General features: G+C 36.8%; 1 protein-coding gene across 1 annotated transcript in view; it reads right to left on the bottom strand.

Moving 5' to 3' along the window:
• Positions 1–13,300, bottom strand: part of LOC124760191 (retinoid-inducible serine carboxypeptidase-like) — a 154,219-nt gene that overhangs the window by 87,008 nt on the left and 53,911 nt on the right. The window lies entirely within an intron of this gene.

Raw genomic sequence — 13,300 nt, forward strand, 5'->3', positions numbered from 1 at the left:
TAGCCACCTGAGAATGGCAATGAGTCTGTGTGCCAAATTATCGTGGAGAACATAAGATGGGACCCGTCTGGACACCTAACAATTCTACGAGATTAAGTCTAGGTGCAAATACCAAATTATGATTCTTTAATTTTTATTTACATCCATATTCAGCAAACTGATGTGAAGTGCATGGCAGAGAGTGCCTCTCACTGTGCAACATATTGGGGTGTCTTCCTGTTCCATTTGTATATGAAGCACAAGAAGAATGACTGCCTATGTACAGCTGTGCATGATGTACTTAATCTAACATTGTCTTTTTGTGTTTGCCAAATCCTTTTGGAAATTTCTTTTTTTAGGAAGCTGTAGTGTATTATTAGATTCTTAACTTAATGCTGGTTCTTGAAACTTTAGAAGTAGGGTTTTGCAAGGCAGTTGATGTCACCCTTCAAGGGTCTGCCATTTCAGTTTTTTCAGTGTTCATGTGATGTTTTTCTGTGAGCCATACAGATCTGTGATTATTCACACTGCCCTTCTTTTTATGCGTTCAGTATCACCTGTTACAGCTGTTTGGTATGGGTTGCACACACTTCTCCATCAGTATACATTTTACATAAGTCATCATATGGTACATGGCAGGGGATGCCTTGTACTACTTCTAGAGATTTCCTTTCCTGTTCTGCTTGCAAATGGAGTGAGGGAAAATGACTCTCTGTGTGCTTCCATATGAGCCCTAGATTCTTTTATCTTATCTTTGTGGCCCTTGCAAAATAGAATTGTTCTTCAGTCAGCCTTAAATGCCAGTTCTTTCAATCGAGGGATTTCCATTTGCATTTACGAAGGATCTCAATAATATTTGCATGCTGATCAAACCCACTGGTAACAAATCTAATGGCACACTTTTGAATTACTTTGATGTGTTCCTTTATTCTGATCTGGTTGGGATCCCACACACTTAAGCTGTACTCAAGAATGGGTTACACTAGTGTCCTATAAGCTGTATCCTTTACAGATGAGTACACCTTCCTAAAATTCATCCAGTAAACTGAAGTTGACCATTCACCTCCTCCTAGATATTTCATTGATGCGGCTCTGTCAAGCAGCACATTAATAATGCTGTCTTCAAAAAACACAAGATTATTTTTCTTACTCATCTGCATTAACTTACACCTTTCTACATTTGGAACAAGCTGTCATTATAACACCAACTAGAAATTTGGTCTAAGTCAACTCGTATCCTCCTACAGCCATTCAACAACAACACTTTCACATTCACTACAGCATCATCAGCAAACAGCAGCAGATTGCTGTTCACCCTGTCTATCAGTTTATTTATATATGTAGGGAATAAGAGTGGTGTTATCACACTTCCCTGGAAAAGCTATATTCTAGGAATAATTGATTGAGTATTTCATAATCCACCTTCTTTGTAGGCTGAGTACTTTTTCCCAACACCTGACCAATAAAATGAAGTCTGCTACTTGATTTACCTACAATGTACCTACATGATCATTACATTTCACATCCCCAAAAATTGTTACTTCCAAGTATTTTATGAGTTGACAGACACCAACTGTGAATCACTGACATTGTTGACACATGACACTAACATTTTTGTTTTTTGTAAAAGTATAATTTTACATTTTTCAACTTTTAACGCAAGTTGCCAATCTTTGTACCACTTTAAAATCTGATCAAGATCTAGCTGAACATTCATGCACCTTTATTCAGACAGTGCTTCATTATACACTAAAGTGCCAAAGAAACTGGTATAACTCTTTGAGGGGCAATGGCTATCACCAGGCATTATCTCTTTCAAGGGTGGTGGTTATCAGTGTTATCAATGTTAACCACCTATTTTACACCTGGTGACCGAATGGGGCATTAGTTGTCACTGCGAGCCACACAGTTAGTCGAGGGAGTTCTACCTAGATGCCATGGCATTGGATATCACACATTTTGCTTTCCTATTGTTGGTACAGCACAATTCGTTTGTTGCCTTGCAGCAGTTTTGTGCCATTTAGTTGGTGTACGTTTTGAAGAACAAATTTAGCCCATATATACCACTTTCATTTCCAAGTAAGTATTTTAATATGTAAATTTAGTTCATGCTAATGACTTCCAGTGCAATAGTTACATGAAACAAGTTTACTTATTTCATATTTTTGTTACTTTAATCTAGGTTAGCGCTGCTAACCGCTGCACAACTGGGATACAGCTTTCATTCAGTATGGCTAGGAGGTGTCTTAGTGATGATGAAATACGAAAACTGCTTTTCGAGGACCTTCTATCAGACTCAGATAGTGAAATAAGTTTGTTAGAAGACTCTGACATTGATCCTACATATGAACCTAACTGTGATAATATTATGTTATCATGTTCTGAAGAGAGTAGCAATGAAGCAGATGATAATTTACCAGAAAGTAATCATCACTTGTGTGATAATAAACAACCTTGCATGGCTACAATTCCATCAAATGATGATTTGTCTGCATCTGAATCAGTTTCTCTGTCCATGCCTAGACGTTCAAGATCACCACTGGCTAAAGCAACGACATTTGTGACAGTTAATTCTTCACATATACAGCCAAACATCCCAAATCATTCTGGTACCTCTGGTGGATCTGAAAGTGTACCCATTGTTCAGGATGATCCTCCACAATGGAGTCAAAATTTCAGAGTTGAAGCACTGCCTAATTTTGTGTAAAAAATTGGCCCTACAGCTGTTTTTACAGAGATGTCAAATCCATTGCCACATAAAATATTTTGTGAATTTTTTACTGATGAAATTGTAAAACATTACATTTCACACCAATTTGTGCACCACACAAAAAGGAAAGCCTTTCATCCAAACTACTGAAGATGAGATAAGGGCTTTCTTAGGCATCAATTTGTTTATGAGTGTCAAAAAATTACCAAGTTATTGAGATTATTCAAAAAATGGCTCTGAGCATTATGAGACTTAACTTCTGAGGTCATCAGTTGTCTAGAACTTAGAACTAATTAAACCTAACTAACCTAAGGACATCACACACATCCATGCCCGAGGCAGGATTCGAACCTGCGACCATAGAGGTCGCTCGGTTCCAGACTGTAGCGCCTAGAACCGAGATTACTGGTCTTCATCTCCAGATTTAAATGAGTCATATATATGTGACTTGATGATTGTAAAATGATTCAGTTTTCTCCTCAGTCGTATCCATTCAAATGACAACTCGATGATGCGTAAAAGGGAACAGGCCAATTTTGACAAGCTTTTTAAAATAAGGCCTGTTGTTGAAATGTTGAATTAAAGGTTTGCACAGTGCTATCAGCCTCATCAAAAAGTAGCAATTGATGAGTCAATGGTGAAATTTAAAGGCAGAAGCTCAATGAGGCAATGCAAGATGGACAAGCCTGTGAAAAAGAGGCTATAAAATATGGATACTGTGTGATGAATCTGCATATAATTTGAAGTTACAAATTTATACTGGAAGATTAGCTACAGAGAAGTCTGAACTGGGACTGGGTGCACGGGTAGTAACAGATTTATGTGAAGAACTTTATGGCAAAAATCATATTGTTTTCATGGATAATTTCTTCACATCTTATAATCTTTTTGTCCTACCAAAAGCCCAGAAAACATTTGCAGTTGTAACTGTGAACCCTCCCCTTAATTTCTTCCCAAAACTGAAGGAAGATAAAAAGATGAAACGAGGGGACTTTGACAGCAAAGTCAGCAATCATGGTGTAGCATTTTACAAGTGAATGGACAAACGAGCTGTGAATTTGATCTCTGCTTTGCATGATCCTAGTGACACCTCAAGTGTAAATAGGAAGGAAAATGATGGATCAACTACTGTAGTGACATGTCCCTGTGTATTGAGTGACTATAACAGGAGCATGAATTTTGTTGACAATTTTGATTGTCTAAAAGGAGACTATGGTTGTGATCGCAAAAGTAAAAAATGGTGGCATAGGCTTTTTTCCCACTTTATTGATATGTGTGCAGTGAATGCGTTTATCATACACAAAGAAATTGAAATGGAACAATTCACGAATAAACACTTCCGAAGGAAAGTGTACGAAGGACTGCTTGCCAAGGCAATTGTCCATTGCAGTGGCCTAAGAGAAAAAGGGAAGAGCGTAACTCTCAGTAAACATAAACCACACGTGGACAAGCAAATCAGATTGGGAGGTAGTCCACATCAGCCAAAACAGGCCACCTCAAGAAGATGTGCAGTATGCAGCACACGTGCTGTTCCTGTTAGAACAGTGTGGATGTGTTCTTCGTGTAATGTACCTCTTTGTCTATGAAAAGGCAACACTTGCTTTCAAACATTTCATTCTCAATAATGATGTACTTTTGAGTTGTTTGTGTAAATAATTTCCTAAGAAAACTGTTCAAAATTTTACCTCTCAAAATTTCTCAACAAATAAGTAGCTAATGAATATTATGGGCGGTGGTTAACAGAGGAAACCACAATTTAATTGACTATAATTAGAAAAGTAAACAAAATATTGTAAAATTGTATTAAAATAAATTGTTTTGTTTGGTAAGAAGTTTTATAATGTTGACAAATCACGTGTTTTCATTTTTAAAAACATCCTGCCCCTCAAAGAGTCAAAAAATATGAGGTTAACACTGATAACCACTGCCCCTGAAAGAGATAAGCATGTGTATTAAAATATAGAGGTATGTCAAACAGGCAAAATACGGTGCTTTGGTTGGCAATGCCTATATAAGATGACAAGTGTCTGGTGCAGTTGTTAGATCGGTTACTGTTGCGACACTGGCAGGTTATCAAGATTTAAGTAAGTTTGAACATGGTATTATAGTCGGTGCATAAGTGATGTGACACAGTATCTCTGAGATAGCAATGAAGTGGGGATTTTCCTGTATGACCATTTCATGAGTGTACTGTGAATATCACGAATCTGGTAAAACATAAAATCTTCAATATCGCTGTGACCGAAAAAATATCCTGCAAGAGCTGGGCCAACAACAACTGAAGACAATTGTTCAGTGAGACAGAAGTGCAAGCCTGCCACAAATTGCAACGCTGGGCCATCAGCAAGTGTCAGCGTGGGAACCATTCAATGAAATATCATTGATATGAGCTTTTGGAGCAGAAGGCCCACTTATGTACCTTTGATGACACAAGGCTTTATGCCTTGCTTGAGCCCGTCAACACTGACATTGCACTGTTGATGGCTGGAAACATGTTGCCTGATCAGATGAATCGCATTTCAAATTGTACTAAGTGGATGGATATGTATGACTACGGAAACAACCTCATGAATGCATGGATCCTGCATGTGAGCAAAGGACTGTTCAAGCTGGTGGAGGCTCTGTAATGGTGTGGGATGTGTGCAGTTGGAGTGATATGGGCCCTACACAGTATTAGGCAGCAGATGTACCAGTTTCTTTGGCTGTTCAGTGTACATAATTATATCATCTCCAAAATGTCAGAGGCTGCTATTAATATTGTCTGTCAGATCGTTAATATACAACACAAACAGCAAGGACCCCAACACAATTCCTTGGGGGAAAGCTGAGGCTACTTCTACTTACGTCATTGGCTCTCCATCCAAGATAACATACTGTGTCTTGCATGCCAAAAAATACTCAACCAGGTCAATAATTTCTTTGATATCCCAAATGATGGAACTTTTGTTAATCATTGTTGGTGCAATACTGAGCCAAATGCTTTTCAGAAGACCAGGAGTACAGCATACAGCTGACTAGGTTGATCCATGGATTTCAAGTGTAAACTGTGAGTTGAATTTTGCATGAAACATCCCAATTAATTAGTATGTATTTGCTCTCAGATGCCCTGACCAACCTCATTTAAGTCTTCTTTAAGGAGAGTTAATTTTGAGTTGGAATGGCTGTTGATTCTCCCAGCAGATCGGATTACGCTTCACACCAACAGGAAATGGAAGGGTAAACTGTCTGGGCAAACCGCAGAAAGTATAAGAGGGAGGTGACAGTGTCATTAGTGATAAAATACTAGTGGTTGTAGGGTCCATAACAGCACCTTTTTAGAATAAGGAGGACAGAAAAAAACCAACTTAGACATTAATAAAGTTTTCTTAGAGCAGCATATGGAAGCGTGCATGCAGAAGTAGAATTTCATAACAAACACTTCATAATGGTAAATGTATACCGAGCACCAACAGATAGCTTTAATCTGTTCATAAACCACATGACACTCCCTATTGAACAACAAAAAACAAAAACAAAAAACAGTGGTTGCTGGTGACTTAAGTATATATTTTATTTAAGAGTCTCTCAGTAAGAACTTATTAGAATCAAAAACACTATCATTCAGCTTAATTCCTACCACAAACTTTTCAACTAGGGTAGCTAATTGTTCACAAGCTGTTGTTGATAATATCTTTATAGAAAGGTCTAATGAACAAAATTATATTACAAAACCAATAGTCAGTAGCCTCTCAGGCCATGAGATGCTGTTCCTTTTGTTAAATGTTAATACTGAACAGAATATAAAATCTATTAAATCTGAGGGTAGTCCGGAAGTCAAAAATTGATTGTTTTAGAACAGTTCTCAAAGACATGAACTGGAGTGATGTATACAGCACTCATGGTATGAATGAAAAATACAACATTTTTATTAATAACAATATCATGAAAAGGAAAGTTCCTACTCACCACATAGTGGAGATGCTGAGTCGTAGATAGGCACAGCAAAAAGACTGTCACAAATTAGCTTTCGGTGAGTGGGGCCTTTGTCAAAAATAGGCGACACACACACACACACACACACACACACACACACACATGCACACACACATGTAACAACAAATGCAACTCACACACACATGACTGAAGTCTCTGGCAACTGAAGTCACACTTCAGCTGCCAGAAATTGAAGTCATGTGTGTGTGTGTGTGTGTGTGTGTGTGTGTGTGTGTGTGTGTGTGTTCTGTTGTCTATTTTTGATGAAGGCCATACTGGCCCAACCTAATATGTGACAGTCTTTTTGTTGTGCCTATCTGTGACTCAGCATCTCTGCTATACGATGAGTAGCAACTTCTCTTTTCATAATATTGTTACATTCCATCTTGGATTTTCCATGGACTAATCAAGAAATAAAAGTAGCTGGTAAAACAAAAAGGAAACTGCATGTGTTAATCATAAACAACTCTGAAGTTGATGCTGCAAAACATTACAAGATATAATGCCAGACGTTAAATATAGTAATACTGGTACAAACATCAAAGCAAGTGCAGTACAAGAAATAGAGAATCACATCAGATAACAAAATAAAGACAATATGTGGTATGGTGAAGGAGGAGACTGGTAGAACCAGACAAGAAGAGGGGCAAATAGCATTAAGAGTAAATGACACATTGGTAACAGATGTGTGCAACAAGCATTTCATATCCTTAATATAAAGAAACCTAGTGGTTATGATGAAATATCAACAATGCTACTTAAATAATCTGCTTTTGAGTTTTGTAACATATTAAGCTATCTGTCCAACCAGTTGTTAATAAGTGGAACATATCCTGAATAGCTGAAATATGCTGAAGTGAAGCCTCTATTTCAGAAAGGAGATAAAGAAATACTGCCAAATTTCTATCCAATTTCATTTTCCCAGCAATCTTTTCTTAACTATCTAACAGCAAATAACATATTATGAAAGTCACATATTGGATTTCAGATGGTTCTGGCCAAATGCATTTCACTGTGTAATTCACAATGTTGTTTTAAGTAAGTTAGAATATTAAATTGCAACAGGAAATGCTGCAAAATGGTTCAAATCCTATATCTCTGACAGGAAACAAAGGGTGTCATTAGGAAAGAATCATGTATTAACATATCAGGTATCATCCAACTGGGAACTAACCACATGTGGTGTCCCACTAGGTACCATCTTAGGACAATTATTTTATGTTGTGTATATCAGTGACCATTCAGTAACATTACCATATGTCTAGTTTGTTTTGTCTGCAGAAGATACAAACATTGCAATAAATAGCAAATCAAGTGTAGTATTAGAAAATTGGTTAATGAAATTTTTCATGAAAAAAATGTTTATATCGCATTTTTGGCCAGGAGACCCCATCTGGAGTAGTTCAGCCACCTAGTGCAAGTCTTTTTATTTGAGATAACTTCGGCAACTTACATCATGATTATGAAATGAAAACGAGAATAATACAATACCCAGTCCCCAAGTGGATAAAATCTCTGAACTGGACAGGAACTGAACCCAGGCCCCCTGCATGTCAGTCAGCGATGTTGACCACTTCTATTATTATTATTTCATTTTGTTCATTATCATATGTTGCATTTGTTTGGCGTAGACATCCCATGACATCCATTCATGTTCATCATTGACCCATTCACTCAGTTTTTTCATTACAGAGGACATGCTGAGCTACCATGCCAGCTCCATTCAGCTTCAGAAGCAGATGAAACTCTTGTGGACATTAATAAATGTTTCTAGCCACTTTTTTTGTCACTTAACTTCGGAAAAAACACACACACACACACACACAGACACACATTCTGTATGCAGTTCAGGATTTGTAAGAAGTTTCCCATTAGTATATGCCTAAAATATGATGACAAACACATAGAAGAAATGGACAGTGTTAAATTCTTGGGATTACAGCTTGATAATAAACTGAAATGTGAGGAACATACCACAGAGATGCTGAAGCACCTAAACATATTTATATTCGCAATGCACATGTTGTCAGACATAGGAATATAAAAATGAAATATGTTACATGGGATAATTTTTTGGGGTAACCCATAAAGCAATGCTAAAGTTTTGTGTGTACAAAAAATGTGTGGACTCAAGAATGTCTTCCATGAGCTTGTTTAGGGAACCCTGGATATTAATTATTGTTTCCCAATATATTTATTCGTTAATGAAATTTATCATTACAAGTATATCTGTTTTCAAATCAACAGATCAGTTCATGGAATCAACACTAGAAATAAGAATAATCTTCAAAAGATTTAAAGTCACTTAATTTGATCCAAAAATTATTCAGGAACCACACATTTTCAAAACTTTACTGTCATTGCAGTTTGGTTTTAGAGGAATGTAATGGATTTATTGCTAGCCAACTTGTTCTAATCCAGTGACAAATCTCTTAGTAGAATTAAGTTATGTGTGTGTGTTACTAATAATATCAAATAATGTAAATATTAGTACAATCTGACTTGTGTCAGTGTATTAATATGATCATTCTAAATAAGTGTTGCAAAATGAGTTTTCAGTTTAGTATTTAGTATATTTTAAACAAAAATATGTTAAATATTCATTAATTAAAACTTCCAGGCTAAATTGCCGTGGTCCATATATAAAACCTCTTCTCCTTCCTGACGTTTCATTGCCTACTGCGGGCAACATCTTCTATGGTGAGTCGGCGACTGGCTGCTAGGCGCTGGTGGTCCCGCTTATACAGAGTGCTTAGATGGCGCCACCACTCGTCACGTGCTTTCAACTTTTAAACTATCTCTGGCTAGTGCCATCTCTCTCGATTACAGGTAATCGATTGTCACTTCGTTGGTACAAAGTCGACCACCATATCTTGTCTAGTTTTAATCCTTCTTCTTTTCTATTAACTAGACAAGATATGGCGGTCGACTTTGTAATTGAGAGAGATGGCACTAGCCAGAGATAGTTTTAAAGTCGAAAGCACATGACGAGTAGTGGCACCATCTAAGCACTCTATATAAGCGGGATCATCAGCGCCTAGCAGCTAGTCGCCGACTCACCTCAGAAGATGTTGCCCGCAGTAGGCAACAAAACGTCAGGAAGGAGAAGAAGTTTTATATATGGACCACGGCAATTTAGCTCGGAAGTTTTAATTAATGAAGATGCCGGCTGTGAACGCTTACATGTTATGATGTTAAATATTTTTTGACTCATTCCACATCCATTATTCAGGAACCACACATTTTCGAAACTTTGCTATCATTGCAGTTTGGTTTTAGAGGAGCGTAATGGATTTATTGGTAGTCCTAATCCAGTGACAAATCTCTTAGTAGAATTAAGTTATGTGTGTGTGTTACTAATAATACCAAATAATGTAAATATTAGTACAATCTGACTTGTGTCAGTGTATTAATACAATCATTCTAAATAAGTGTTGTAAAATGAGTTTTCAATTTAGTATTTAGTATCTTTTAAACAAAAATATGTTAAATATTTTTTGACTCATTCCACATCCATGATGATCATTTCACTTTGGATTTGTGGAAGGCACATTAGCATGTATATTTTTCATTGTGAATATATGCTGTGTACACTTGGTTTTCTGTCATGTTTTACATCTTGGAGGATCTCATCACCATGGGTCAATGGGCTGAAAAGTACATCTGATCTAATCTAATCTAATGACCCATGTCTGTGGAATTAAGTTACTGTGGATGAGTCAGAAAAACAAACCTGTAATGTTCAGATACAATATTATTAGTTTCTTGCTTAACACAGTCATGTTGTTTAAATATTAGTGTGTAATGTTGCACAGCAAATATGAAATGGAACAAGCATGTGATGATTGTGGTAGGGAAGGTAAATGGTTGACTTTGGTTTATTGGGAGAATTTTGGAAAAGTGTAGTTCATCTGTAAAGGAGACTGCATATAGAACACTAGTGCATCCTATTCTTGAGTACTGCTGGAGCTTTTGGGATCCACACCAGTTGAGATTAAAGAAAGACATCAAAGCACTTCATAGGCTAGCTGCTACATTTATTATGAGCAGGTTTGAACAACATGCAAGTATTATGGAGATGCTTTGGGAATTCAAACGGGAATCCCTGCAGGGATGGTGAAATTCTTTTTCAGTTGACTGTTGCCAACATACATTTCGCACATGGACCGCAAAGGAAAGACACAAGAAGTTAGGGCTTGTACAGAGGCATACGGACAGGAATTTTTCCCTCACTTTGTTTGGAACTGGAACAAGAAAGGAAGTGACCAGCAATAGTACAGGGTAAGCTCCACCACACATCATATGGTGTTTTGCAGAGTATGTATGTTGGTACCGATGCACATATACACTGGCTGACATGGAGGTGGTCATTCTGTTCAAGAAACTTCATTATGTCTCAACTCAGAATGTGTTATAAGATTCTACAATAGAAGGATGTCAACAATGATGAATGTTAGTTTTCTGGGCCACTTCTGCTAAACTACTTTACTTGTAGACATATGTGACTTGTACATTTTTTTGACCTATTAGGCATGGTTTTCTGAATGAAGGATTTTCTCTAAATTATGGTTGAATGTGGTGTTACGTCAGCTGCAAATTCTATATACAATCTAATGAGGTTCCCAATGAGTCCTGGAATCCTATTCAATTTTGGTGATTTCAGCTCTTTTAATGAAATATCACTCATTTTTCCAGTGGTATGAGAATTGAACTTGGCAATACTTATGAATCTTCCTTTTAAAGGAACATTTGCACACTTGGTAGCAACTTTTAATGTGTAGCACACTCACAAGTGGTACAGTGTTACATTATATTACATTAATTCTTGTTCCATAGATCATGAATACATTTCATAATGATGTGAAATGTATCAGTTTAACATAAGTTTTCTTTACATAATATAATTAATTAATTTTTTTTTTTAGTTACTACCTCATATCTGAAAATTCATCTATTGAGTAGAAGGAGTTGTCATTCATAAATTCTCTTAATTTGTTTTTAAATGTTGGTTGGCTATCTGTTAGACTTTTAATGCTATTTGGTAAGTGACCAACGATTTTTGTGGCAGTATAATTCACCCCTTTCTGAGCCAAAGCCAGATTTAACCCAGATTGTGAAGATCAGCCTTTCTTCTAGCGACGTAGCTATGCACTTCGCTATTATTTTTGAGCTGGGATGGGTTATTGATAACAGATTTCATAATGTATTGCGAAGGTACTGTGAATATCCTGACTTCCAAAATAGAAACATCAAAAAAAGTTTTGCATCACCTTGGTTCCAAGAGTTCCGGAACCTGTACAGAAAATTGGAATAGAGATCAACGTAAACATCATTTCCGCCTTTTTTATTGCTCATGAAAACCACACATTGCATGTTGTATCACTATACAGTGAGGCCTTCAGAGGTGGTGGTCCAGATTAGATTAGATTAGATTAGATTTACTTTCATTCCAATTGATCCATAGTGAGGAGGTCCTCCAGGATGTGGAACATGTCAGAAAAACAACAATACATGACAAATATTTAAACTAAAACAAATAAGCTAATGTACCATTCCACAGGTCCCAAGTGGAATGATCGTCATTTTTTAATGAACACTAAGAGTCATTTTACAAATACTATTGCACTGAATTTAAAATAAAAAAGTTTTATATTTATTTATAAGGTAAGAAACATGTAATACAACTACTGTAATACTTATTTACAATGAACACATTACTGCACTGAAATGGTGCAGAAGTTAGATTATACTTACACACACACACACACACACACACACACACACACACACACACACACACACAAATTTTCAGTGAACACATTACTGCACTGAAATTGTGCAGAAGTTATGTTGTACTTATATACAAATCAGTTGGTTTTCCTCAGAAATTCATCAATGGAGTAGAAGGAGTTGGCCACCAATAAATCCTTTAGGCTTCTCTTAAACTGAATTTCATTGGTTGTTAAGCTTTTTATGGCTGCTGGCAAGTTATTGAAAATGTGTGTTCCTGAATAATGCACACCTTTTTGTACAAGACTAAGTGACTTTAAATCCTTGTGAAGATTATTCTTATTTCTAGTATTGATTCCATGAATTGAGCTGTTGGTTTGAAAAAGTGATATATTTTTAATGACAAATTTCATTAAGGAATAAATATATTGGGAAACTGTAGTTAGTATCCCTAGTTCCCTAAACAGGCTTCTGCAGGATGTTCTTGAGTTCACACCACATATAATTCTTACTGCACGTTTTTGTGCCCGGAAAACTTTAGCTTGGCTTGATGAATTACATTGCTGTACACAGTGGTACTTCTAATGCCCAGTAGCACATCCTCTTGCATTGATGCATGCCTGTATTTGTCACGGCATACTATCCACAATTTCATCAAGGCACTGTTGGTCCTGATTGTCCCACTCCTCAACGGCAATTCGTCACAGATCCCTGAGAGTGATTGGTTGGTCACATCATCCATAAATAGCCCTTTTCAATCCATCCCAGGCATGTTCGATAGGAGAACATGCTGGGCACTCTAGTCGAGCGATGTCGTTATCCTGAAGGAAGTCATTCACAAGATGTGAATCCATGTTGTTCATTATATAGGATGTTTTTTTATAAACTTTGTAAGTATGCCATACATAA

This window comes from Schistocerca piceifrons, chromosome 1, assembly GCF_021461385.2.
Source record: "Schistocerca piceifrons isolate TAMUIC-IGC-003096 chromosome 1, iqSchPice1.1, whole genome shotgun sequence".
NCBI classification, from domain to species: domain Eukaryota; kingdom Metazoa; phylum Arthropoda; class Insecta; order Orthoptera; family Acrididae; genus Schistocerca; species Schistocerca piceifrons.